Genomic DNA, 8,923 nt, shown 5'->3' with positions numbered 1-8,923 from the left:
TGAATATCTTTTGCCAAATTCTCTCAAAGAGCTGTGGTATTAGTATCTTGATTAGCATACTTACTTGTAAATAGAATAGCTGCTGCTATTTCAGAATCTGAGGTTTTTCATGAGATACCAGGGCAAGTGTCATGTTCTTTTTAAAATAGGAAATGATTATTTATTTATTTTGAGAGAGAGAAAGACTGAAAGTAGGGAAGGTGTAGAGACAGGAGAGTATCCCAAGCAGGCTATATGCTCTTAGTGCAGAGCCTGACATGGGGCTTGATTTAATGAACTGTGAGATCATGACAGAGCAGAAATCAAGAGTCAGATGCCTAACCAACTGAGCCACCCAGGAACCCAAGGTCTCACACTCTTATTTATTCTATTTTTGTTCACAGTTTTGTGTAGATAATCCTTTTTCCAAATTCTGCTGAGACATTCTGAGGCAGGCAAGAAACCTTTTGAAATCTGTTGGGGTAGCTGTTTATTGTTTGTTTGTTTTGTTTTGATTGGGATAGATTACTTCCTTAAGCCACAAAATTACAATAGGTTGTTCCATAGACATTTTCATAGTTGAGGCAGCTTTTGGGCCCTGATTTTAGTGTAATTATCAAATCCACTGACAAGATTGACAGAACCTAACTTAATACAGACTTAGGTAATCAGTCAATCTGCTTTGCCATTTTTACTTAGAATTAATGCTCTGGGCACCTCTTCAAAGTCATGCTGTGGAATATTCCTTGATCATTTATTCTCATAGTATTTGTGTGTAACTAAACTCTTTCTATCCATTTTCCCCTTCCATTTTAAGTAATAAAATGAACACACAAGCCCTATGGCACCCAAGTATAGACTGGAGCTTTGTTGGGTCCCTTTTTCAACCTTAGGCCAATTGATTCTTTGAAGTCATCTTTGCCTTTATCTTTTATAGCCACATATAATTGACATATTAATAAAGTTTTACTCACAGAAACCTTAAAGGTGGCTCTGCAACATGTCTGCATTGTGCTAGGCTAGATGAGGAAGTCTATTTTGTCCCTTTTTCTTTTTCAGAATGACACCAGTATTTTCTTCCATTTATGGATTTATCCTGATGCAGTGATAATGCCGAGATTCATATTTTTGGCAAGAGCAACATTTGGATCCCTGAAGAATAAAGGTAACTTATTTAAAATATTTTTTAAGCCATCTTAGAAGTAACCTGCCATGTGGGCAGGAAGGTATAGGTAGATCCAATGGCACTTTCCTCAGTACAGGCAATAACTATTCTAAGATGAAAAGGGCTGGGTTTGAGAATGAGAAATACAGAGTGCAATGGTTCATAATAACAAGGATTTATCTTTTTGTCTGAAACTACCATTCATATATAAAATTTTTAAAAACCCATTAAATTCAAATGGAAAATGGAATACATTTACTTTTTAGAAAGTGAAAGAATAATAACTATCTTGAATCATCATCTGTATAGGTGTTTTGGAAACTTTTTCACCTGTCCCTGCCTGTGAACTTGGAATCTGACATCAGTGCCCTGTTATTCTATTCCCAGACCTCTCTTGAGAAGATGGTGCCAAAGAGCTGGTTCAGGTCATTGGAAAAAGTAAATGGGTACGTATCTATTGCTGGTAACTTACTATTAATGCCTTAGGAAGAGAATGTAACAAGATTCTATGAAGAGGAGACTGTATTGACATTCTGAATCAAATAAATCAGTTCTTGGCTGGGGACATAGAACATAGTTTCCAGTATGGCCCAACCCCAGATGTATTACCAAATCTGCAGACATGAAAGGTCACTGTGGTCACCCACTAGGACAAACATAGATCCTTTGCACATACAGCTTTAATTAGTCAGGGTTTTAGGGCAAGGCACCCATCATTTTTACTTGATAATAATAGTTTTATTGATTCTTGACAATTCAGAGACTCTGTGGAGGATGCTGTAACTGCTATAGATGGAGAAACAGTACAGGGAATTAAAAGAAGAGGCCCAATCTCTGAATGAAATGTGTAGCCTATTCTTCCAGAAGGTCTTACTAGTGGACGTTGCACAGAGTGCATTAACTGTCTCTTTCTGGAAATTACACAATTGCTATGTTGAAAGGTAATTTGCTACTTATGTTTTCCAGAGTTTGCATTCATCCAGTTTGGTGCCATCTTCTCCCAACCTTAGGATGGACATGTGCCTTCCAGTAAGAAGCCTCTGCTCCAGCAGAGGGTATCTCTGAACAGACCACACTAATTCTCATCTATAGCAAACCTTTTCGAATCAATGTATTGCCTTTCCAGTTTGAGCTCCAGCTTAAGTGAGGGAACTGGTATTTGAACCTAAGCCTGTCTAACTTTGGTAGACTAAATAAATAAGATCTACAAGTCAAAAAAATTTGAGTTAGATACCCTATCCTGTCACTAGCTAGTTGCATGAGTTTGATCAAGTTATTAACTCTTTGGACACTGTTATTTTTTTCTTTAAATTTATTTGTGGTGGTCGCTTCAAAGCTTGCAGCTGGAATAAAATGAGATCAGAAACATAAAGTACTTGGCGCAGTGCCCATATATGATAGGCAATAATTAGTAGTTAATATTGCTGCTTACAGAGGTTTATGTAAGTATATTTATTCCTGAAGATCTTTTTTTTCCTTTGCTTCCCTACCCTTATATAATGAAATCTTTAAATTGAGAGTGCAATATTTTCTGTTATGTAAAATCTTAATATTGAATGGTTAGTATTTATAAAGCAAAGTGAAAACAGGCATTATAAAGATAGGGGAAAAAAGAGGAAGGAACAAAGGATAGGATTTTTAGAAAAGTGTGTTATCCTATCTCCAAACTTTAGATTGAATGAAACTTCAGATTTTGGAAAAAAATTAAGTAGTAAGAATAAAGTTTTGAGAGACATCCAGTGTTATACTGGATAAAACTTTTAAGATCTGCTGTACACCACAAATTCCTTTGGAAGGCAAAGTTGTTGATGGCTTTTATTCTTTACTTAGATTTGTTTTCAGTCTGCAACTTCATAGGGAACATTTAATAGCATAAACTATGATACAAGCCTTGGCACTGGGTGTTCTGTCTAACTTTATTTATTTATTTATTTATTTATTTATTTATTTATTTATTTTTTAAGCAGTGGGGATTCTTAGGTGACTTATTGTATTATCAATGTTATCTACTATTTGTTGTAGTCATATTGGCCTATATTTGGTTACTAATTCTGTCACATAGCAATAGTGAGACTTGGAGTAAATTATTTAACTTCCCTTATCCTCAGTTACTTTTTTTTCCAGTTATAACCTGAAAATAACAATCCTTACTTTGATCTTTTGCCATGAAGATTAAATGAAATTAAAGAGGATATGAGGTGGAGAAAGTAAAAAAAGTACATAGATCATTAAATATTAAGGAGGTAAAGGTTAGTTCTTACACCTCTATAACAAAAATATAGAGTACTACATGCACCTGGCTGTTGGTTGCATATTAATATAAATGTGAATGCTTATCAAGGTACAGTTTAGAAAATATTCTTTTAGAAGTTGTGATACTTAAACAACTTCTCACAGGTAAAAGTTGAGTAGGAATATAAAGTTTTTGAAAAATTTTAGGACAATTGTGTAGAGTCAAAGGAGGCCAGGTGTCCTAATAATAGTTAAGGAGTCAGGAGAATATTCAGGAGGAGATTAAGCAGGAGACTGTCTTCTGCTTTTTGACCTATTTCATTTTTATGCTTAAATTGGGTTAAACTAAAAGAGAGTCTGATTCACTACAGATGACAGACTGAACCAAAAGTGATAGATTTTTGCTCACTAGTTGATTCATTATTTTAATTCACAGTCTTTAATTCTTCTGGAATCCAAATAGAAATTCAGGATAAATATATTTTAAATGCTTGGAAACAATTTTATGCACATGTTTTTTCTTTGCTACGTGCATTTGAGACTTTACAGTCCTTATTTCCAACACTTGTTTTTGACATTTCTGTGGTTTTGTATTGCACTCTAGGAGATCTGTAGGCCCAGAAGAATTAGGAATAGTGACTATGGTAGAAGAGCCAAAAGGAGAATATTTAACTCAGGGAATTTGTGAAATGTTCTTTATCTGAATATGTGCCTTGGGCTGGCATATAACAAGCATTTTTCAGGAGTTGATGTTGATGCATGATGTTTTGTGTCGTGCTCTATTAAGCAGGATGTTATAAAATAAGTAAAAATAGACTAATGCTATTTGTTTAGGGACAGGGCAGAGGACTGTGTGTGTGTGTGTGTGTGTGTGTGTGTATTTCAACTGCCTCTGGGCAGGCCTTTAGTATTGGAGCTCAGTTTCAGGCTTATTAGTGATAACTAGGTATCTCCTCAAACATTGAAAGAATGGGAACTGGCAGGTTCTGGTTTTGTTGTTGTTGTTTTAACTATTAGCAGTCATTCTCCATGAAGCAAAAATTATTATGAAAAAAGAATTTGATGTTTTAATATCCTATTTGTCTCCTCTTTTGTGCAATGTGATGAAAATTTTGATCAGTTTGATTACCACTCGAATTTTAACAGTTCGAAAAGGTTTTGGATCAAGTTAAACTAAGGTGAAATAAAGATAAATTTATTGAAGATCTCTCAGAGAGCTGCTTGATTTTCAAGATCAGGTAAAAAAAAATGTCTTATTTTGTAGCTGAGAGAACGAAAATCAAAAGGTTTGGAGAGTTGCTCTAAAATACTGAGCTAGCTAATGACAAAAATTCATCCTTTAATAAAGAAAAAGTACACTATGATAGCAGTTCAATACATTCTGTGGTAAAGAATAAATATCTGGACTTACTGAGTCTATAGTACTTTGAAAATATATATACCTTTAATTACTTTCTGTCTTCTTTACCTCTTTTATTGCTTTTGTCATTATCATTGGAGTCTTAATTCAAGTTAGCACCTCAAACTTTCTCAAACACAGAAGAGAAACATGTGTACAAGGGTTAGGAAACTTAGAACAAGAATGAGGTGAGGTAAGAAGATAGAAGGTGATTTAATTTCTGATTACATTTTGTTGCTGATGAAGCATATGTGTTGATAATTGTTTTTTATTTGTGAAGAAGTTATGGCACATCCTTACATATCTAAAGACAAATTTCATTAGTAATTCATGCAAATATTTTAAATACTTTGGATGCCATTTTCAAAAGCAGCACATTTAGAAATTTAATACTGAAATTTTTTTTTCTTTTAACTTACATATAGATGATAGTATTGTGTTATAGAAAGAGGTATCTTTTTCTTTATGATCTATAATTATAATTATCAGGCAAACTTCAAGAAGGCAGTTTAAAGAAAAAGAACTGTTCTGTTTAAATAATCATCTTCCCTCCATAATAGAACTGTGCTAAAATAGAAGAAAAAGCTGATAAAGAATGATGATATGTTCAATGAGATTGTCATTGATGCTTGTTGCTGAATTACAGGCTAAGAATGTTATTTTTCACGTTTATCCCATGTCCCCAATTCCTGCTCCAGGAAATCAGAAGACTACAAATAGCACTCCGGAATTTCTCTCTCTCCTTTCATACATGACTTCTCACTCCAGATCCTTACATACACCTCAGCTAATAGACTTTTAACCTTGGGCAGGAAACTGTTAGTTTGTTCTGAGAGTGGGTATAGAACTATCAGGTGACTCCACTTTAAGAAATGTGGTGGTCAGAGAAGAATTATTACTTCCTTTACTTTGGAGCCCTGGTGAGAACTCAGGAGGTGAACCTAAAAAATGAGTGCCAGATGGCTATAGGAAAGATGTACCTGGGGTCCACTGCTGTCCAGAAACTCCAGAAGGAATGCCTTTGAAGTCGATCATCTACAAGCTTGACTTTGTATATCCCAGGTGTCTGCCCTGTGGTGGTAGGAAAACTTGTTCTTCCATAGTTGTCACTAGACTAACCTTTGTATTGAAAATGAGCTGATTCAATTGAGGCAGAATGGCACCCAGAAAAATGCTTGTCGTCGTATTCACTCAGACTCTGGGTACAGGTCTTCATCCATCCGTGAAGTGAAGAATTCTGGAGGACAGGAAAGACCTGCTGAGGCTGAGGGCCAGGTCTCCATCTGTGCAAGCCAGGGAAAATCTGGCGGAGCCCCACTTATGAAGGATTAACCCTGGCCCTGAAGAACAGGGCTCTTGGGGCTGAAAAGTGTATAAACTTTAGCCAAAAGGCAAATTGGTTGGAATGAAATGGTTTGATATAAAAATTTGATAGAACAAATGTATGTTTGTATATATATATATTTTAAAGATAAGCTATTATCGCTATATTCTGAGGTATTAATAAGGTAGGGGGAGACAAAGTAATTAAGAGCACAGGCTTTGGTATCGAACTGACAGACTAAATCCCAGTTCTATCATGTATGAATTGTCAATATGGCCTTGATTCTGTGGGTTTTAATCCCAGCTCTGAAATTTTACTAGACTTGTAACTTGTACAAGTTACTGAGTTTCTCATCTGTATGTGCAAAATACATTATAGAAAGCACTTAGAATTGTGCCCATACATAGTAAGCACTCATAATTCACATAATATACTTATTTTGGTTTACTTTTGAGCCAGATCTCACCTAAGTATATTACGTATATTATCAATAAGTATATGCTATTATCATTATTAGTTATTGTTTTGGATACCCAGTGATTACATTTTGAAACTTTTATAATCTTTAAGCACTTTTCTATTTTCCTACTTTTTAAAGTTCTTATTTCTAATTTGTTTTTAGCTTATGATTTCTGCTATGGATTACTTTCAGTAGTAAAGGAATTGGAATAACTCATATGTCCAGACATTATATATTAGTGTTGGGGTTAAACATTTCAGAGGCAGTAGAGTTTGGGTAAGACAAATAATGTCTAACAAGAACTGAGTATTGCTATGTACCAAGTTCTGTGAGGCAAGCACATTTTTCATCCCATTTAGTAAATGAGGTAACGAAAGTCTTTAGAGAGCCTAAAAAAGTGTGTAGCTTGTTACATAACTGTAACTCCTGATGGAGCTAGCATCATATCCAAGTAGACTGGTTCCAGAGAAAATGTTTGTGTATGGTCATGGGACGTAAATAAATGAAAGAAAAATGTACAAGTCATTAAAGATGAAAATACCAGTGAAGTATGAAGACAGGGCATGATGAGGTGTTCACATGGATCTTGATGTCACCCCAGACTGATGGTAGATCTAGGGAAAGAGAGAAACACAAGTTGGGGGTAAAGCTCTTGACACTTTAATACATATATGGGATGAACCAAGAGGTTGGTCAATGATAATAACAATAAGTGTGTGTATGTGTGTGGGAGAGTGTGATGTACCATTACCACTATTAAAATAATAGCAAGCTGTTATTTATGGAATTCTTATTATGTGCCTGGCTTTGTATGGAACTTTTAAAAAGCATTGTCTCAGGGAAACTTTGCAACCATTCCTTGAGGAAGATATATTATCCCATTTTCTGGATAAATTAACTAAGTTTTACAAAAATGGAGTGAATTACCCAAATCTCCTGTTTTCAAGTAATCTAGGATAGCTTTGTAAAATGGTTTTGAAAGAAAGTACCCATTGACCTCTTCATCCATCTGTATGTCTGATTGTTAGGTATTAAGCTCTAACAATATTTGCTAGGTACTAAGTTTGAAGGATAGAAAAGTATTTTATATATTGGTCCCTGTCCTTGAGTCTGATGGGAAAGAAAGATGTGGGGACAATTAGTAAAATCTATAGTCGTGGTATGATTTAATTATTTTTAAAATGAGGGTGTTATGTTGCATAATCTTTAATATTTGTTCTAATTCTACCTCTGTGATTGTAGAAACAGCAAGAAGTAGCCAGTAAAAAAAAACAACAACACTGTAGTCAGCTTGGTAGTATAAAAGTTGAACCTACTTAACTGTTGTTAGCAAAGGACTATCCATTTTCTCAAGGCTATGCAGTCTAGCAAATTTGGCAGCCATGGAGCTCAGTGTGAGGCAGCTGGGCATGATTTTGGATGGAAGACTCAAATTCAATGTTGGTGAAGTGTTTACAGTTTGCATGTGCATTGCAGGTGTGTGACATCACTTCCTATGACTGATACAAATGCTGGGAACAGTGGCAGGAGACTGATAGCCTGCCTTTAACCCTTTCCAAACAAGCCATCTTGTGGGCAGATGTTGACCACACCTTCCTGCGCATCTTTCTAGAAGAGCCTGGAAGTGAGCCAGTTTTTGATGATTCGGACCTTGGTTTTAGAATGCATAGCCACTGAATGTCTTCAGGAAATGGGGATAGGAAACTGAATGCTTTCATTTAATGCCCCAGGTGATGAAAATGAAAGGAAAAATCAGTGTTATTGTCTTGCTTAGGCTATAATTAGAGCTCATTGTTGAAATTGTATGATGATATGAAATTTTGGAGGGACTGGTAGTGGAAATAGGCTTCCTGTATAGGTGGAAGTCCTGTTAAACAGTTTCCCAAACTACTAGTGTAAACAAAATTGCAGAGAGAAATATCAAAACTGTTTAAAAGAGCAACATGTTTTCATGTTTTTTTTCTTGCAAATAGTCCTTAGTTTTCCAGCGCAGGAAACAGAGTAAAAAATTATGGTAATGTAAAATTACCTCTGTACAGTTATAAACAGATTATGCTTTTAGTTTTTGCATGTTCTGCAGTGTTAAACCAGGCGTTCAATAACAATGCCTAAGCAATTTAAAATGATGACAAAAGGTTGCTAAGAATTGGCTAAGGATTTTTCATATTGCCTGTATTATATACTTTCCTATAACATATGTGTACAGATACATACAAGTGTACATGAAAATGTAAGTTTTATATGTATAAAAGTAATAATAATTGAAAGTAGCTTATATTTTAGATTTCCCAATAATTTGTAACTTTCTCTCTAATTAGTTCACTTTATGGAAGATTTATTAGTCTGCTACTTTTTATCCCTGAC

General features: G+C 35.0%; 1 long non-coding RNA gene across 1 annotated transcript; it reads left to right on the top strand.

Annotated features, from left to right (window-relative positions):
* Positions 1-1,045: 1,045 nt before the first annotated feature.
* Positions 1,046-8,176, top strand: LOC120226608. The gene is made up of 3 exons (XR_005527063.1): positions 1,046-1,144; positions 1,532-1,590; positions 8,036-8,176. It is a non-coding gene; the product is annotated as an uncharacterized LOC120226608 (long non-coding RNA).
* The last annotated feature ends 747 nt before the right edge of the window (positions 8,177-8,923 follow it).

The sequence above is a fragment of the Hyaena hyaena genome, unplaced genomic scaffold (genome assembly GCF_003009895.1).
Source record: "Hyaena hyaena isolate Hyena2069 unplaced genomic scaffold, ASM300989v1 scaffold_1775, whole genome shotgun sequence".
NCBI lineage: Eukaryota > Metazoa > Chordata > Mammalia > Carnivora > Hyaenidae > Hyaena > Hyaena hyaena.
Note: the sequence above shows the minus strand (reverse complement) of the source record. Positions and strands in the feature narration are given on the sequence as shown.